This window comes from Salvelinus alpinus, chromosome 15 (genome assembly GCF_045679555.1).
Source record: "Salvelinus alpinus chromosome 15, SLU_Salpinus.1, whole genome shotgun sequence".
Classification (NCBI taxonomy): Eukaryota; Metazoa; Chordata; class Actinopteri; order Salmoniformes; family Salmonidae; genus Salvelinus; species Salvelinus alpinus.
In genome coordinates this window covers 48,800,920-48,804,604 of record NC_092100.1, presented here as the reverse complement: position 1 = coordinate 48,804,604, position 3,685 = coordinate 48,800,920, and the positions used below count along the sequence as shown (strand labels likewise).

The 3,685-nt window shown below is 41.2% G+C and overlaps 1 long non-coding RNA gene across 1 annotated transcript; it reads right to left on the bottom strand.

The window, feature by feature from the left end:
• Window positions 1–444: 444 nt before the first annotated feature.
• On the bottom strand, window positions 445–1,419 carry LOC139539285 (uncharacterized). The gene is made up of 3 exons (XR_011667915.1): window positions 1,293–1,419; window positions 855–950; window positions 445–728 (listed from the first exon to the last, which is right to left on the bottom strand). It is a non-coding gene; the product is annotated as an uncharacterized lncRNA (long non-coding RNA).
• Between the last annotated feature and the right edge of the window lie 2,266 nt (window positions 1,420–3,685).

The window sequence follows — 3,685 nt, the reverse complement described above, 5'->3', positions numbered from 1 at the left end:
ACCCACCAACGGACATTGTAACAATAATGGACAGCACCATGGTGAACAAAGGGCACATATATACAAATACAATCAGTGGGAATAGGGGACAGGTGTGCGCAATGAAAGTTCCGGAGGGATCCGTGACAGTGTACAGGAACTGTTCTTAAAACATCAATTTACACAATATTTTCAGTACCACAGCCACATGAGAAATACAGACACAGCACAAATGTAGTCAATATGAGTTAGATGTATTACTGTATTTATTTATGTATGTATATTTGTGTATTGACAATATCATTATAGAATTCCAATCAACATATATGTATGAGTGGAGAGTGACTGATAAAAAACACAAACATCTCATTCACTTTACTAAGCCATATTGTTGTATCTATGAGAGAAAATACTCAATGATCAATTCATTCATCGTTTTCTAACATCTTCTGAGATAGTAGCACCATGACTCCATCATTATGGACACGGATGACAAAATACACCCTATTTACAAAGCTTTGAAGATGAATTTATTTTGTGTTCATTATGTGTCAAATAAGAGTGACTCTTGGGATGGAGTATAAATGTCGGGTCCAGAGGGAGCTCAGGGGATGATGATGCAGGTGTGACAACATGGGTAGAAAAGGCTGGAATGGAACCCCCCCGAAGTGAAGCTTTTGTAGTTGTTGGTACGTCCCGTACCATGATGATGAGGCATTCAATGGAAACAGAGAGATAGGCTCTTCAACCTGTTTTGTCATCGAAACAAATGAGATGATCATGTTATTACTGTCTCAAGCATGACTCATGTATTGTATCTATCTGACAGGATATTTGGCCCTTGCTGGTTTGTTTACGTAAAACTATAAACCCACCTCATAAAGAAACCCCGGTTTGGATATAGGTGTCTGGTCTCCGTCCCTTAGCATCTCAGTCTTCCTCCATTTGGCTCTGCGGTTCTGGAACCAAACCTGAAGATATCAGCAAATGAGTTGGCATGACAGCAAAGGCATTTTTGTGTGTTTTTCAATTGATAACAAAACATTTATGTAAGCAGCTGATAAGGACTGTTTCTGTTTTCACCTGATAGCAAACATGGATAAAAGTGATAACTCAAGATAAAAAAAATGATAGCTATGGAGCTCAAGTGGTGGGGTGATGAATAAAGTGAAGTGTTTGATTCTCACTCAGATTTATATTGTAATATTTATTTGGAAATATTTGTTGAACGTTCAATCAATTTCAAATGTACTCATATAAAAGCTCATAGATATATTTCATGAGCATGTCACAGGTGTTTGGTGCTAGTGTACCTGTACTCTTCCCTCAGTGAGCTGCAGACGAGAGGCCAGCTTATCCCTTATGTGGACATCAGGATAGTGGGTCTCCAGGAACACCTTCTCCAGCTCCTCCACCTGACTTGGAGGGAAGCTGATCCTGGTCTGCCTTCTCCTCCTCTGCACTGTGCACACCACACACAAGCAAAAATGTCTTTATTATCATCATCCTGATTATCATCAGCATTATCATCATCATCATCTGTCTTCGTAATCATCCTCATCATCATGAGTATCATCAAAACTGCCTTTTTTTGTAATGTCGTTCATCCTCAGATATAATTCCCCTTGCTTGATTACAGCAATATTGACTGTGTGACTTGTGGTAAATCTCACCATGAGGGTGGCAGCCGTTCCTCTCCCACTGGGCTCTTCCTTGGTTCTGGCCCTCCTCTCTCCCTGCTCTCTCCTGAAGACCGCTATCCTCACTGTGGATGCTGGAGTCCCCACTGTGGTCTGGGGAGATGCGGTCAATGTGACACTCTCTCGGGGTTAGTTTTGTGACTCCTGTGTTTTGGTCAGATGAAGTGTGGTCATCTTTCCAGTCAGTGACGATGTGCACATGCTGTGGCAGCACCCTGTTATGACCAGTTCCTTCTGTGGACAGAAAAAAAGGCACGATATTGATTATCTTTGTCCTTAAAATATCTCCAAGAACTATTAGCCGAACTCAGATTATGTTACTGTAAAAGATGATACACATAATACAAGTGTACACACATAATACAAGTGTACACACATTACACTTTCGCGGAGTTGAGACAGCATTAGCCGTTTGCCATCCAACCCCTTTGCCTCATTGTAATGTGTACTCCCTAAAATGGGCCCACCCATCATAGTAACGTAAGTCAAAGTCATTTGAACACACACATTACCTGTATATACCTGCTGGTTTGGGTTTTCTTCATTTTGTCTGTTAACAGACCATCCACCTAGCCCCTCTCGCCTCTCTTCTCCCACTCTGGTTGGTTTTCTCAGGATCTCCTCGGTTGGTGTCCCCAGGATCTCCTCGATTGGTTTCCTCAGGATCTCCTCGATGGAGTGGGACAGTTTTTTGGGAGGGCTTGGGGCCTCCTCACTCGCGGTAATGTCCACTCCCCTATCCAAAGTGAGCTGTCTATGTGAGCTGTCCTCTCTCCACCGTTTTTTTGGTTCATGCACCGTCACTTGAATAGTAGTCATGCTTCCCTTTTTAAAACCCTTCGCATTTATAGGCTCCTCTTGTATGTTCGTGCCCTATTCCTCTCTTCAAAGCACCCAACTCCCTCTTTCTCTTCCTCTGTCGCTCTTTCCTTCTTTCTGTCAGGTAAAGGGAGTAAGCTAGTTGTCCTCCTCCTTTGTTCCTCGTCAAGCAGATTGTGTTTGGCCAGCATCATATGATCATTAAGAGGAGGAGTAAAGTTTACTGGGTAATGATGCCTTTCTTGGTAATCCACGAACACTAATCAGTGTCCATGTTTCACTGAGCTGAGATATCCCAGCTACAATTTACCTTGTGACACCTTTTATATTTGATAACTTATTGAATGTTTTACTACCAGTGCAGTATGAACAGTTCTGAACGGACATACCAATAATTTGATATCGTTATCTAAATTAGGAATACTATCTATATCTGAAGGTATATTTGATAATTAATGGTTGCATATTTATAATAAATGCAATCAATCTAATGTTTTGAAACTTGAGTAAAGAACATCTTGTGTTAGTACATATCATGTTGCATGTTATCACTGCTCCTCCTTGTCTACAGGTTTATTGTCTACATATCTGTATCTTTACTACTCTGGCCTCCACATGAACTCTCATACACAAACTTGCTACACCTTTCAGGGACATTAGCAGACTGTTCGTGAGGGACTCCTCCTTATGTTAGTACAGAGCACACTGAAGGTTTGAGTTTGTCTTTCTCTTGTGGTGGACGAAGGTACAGCAGACAAATTATATTTCTATTCTTCGGGAGGAAATGTTGGATTGGGTGCAGTGGAATCACGGTCCACATCAACATAATAATTCAGTTTGTGAAATATCAGAGAGTAACACAGAGCAATGACAAACACCTGAATGACCTTTTTGTCCCCAGATTTCCTTTGCAACAGTTTGCAATTGCATATACAGTAACAGAGGACCTTTTGTGTTTTCATACTTTAGTTCATACTTAACACTGAAAGCATGAGAGATGATACTTTACCAAACTAGAGCAGTGAGCATGAGGAAGAAAGGCATGCCCGCACCTTTTTTGGATGACACATTTTGTCTGTGTGTGTGTATGTGTCAATCATCCCCTCACATTTCCCAGCAGAGAGCTGGTACAATCTGTAAAAATTAACAATGTTTTAGTGTGTGTGTGTGTGTGTGTGTGTGTCAAC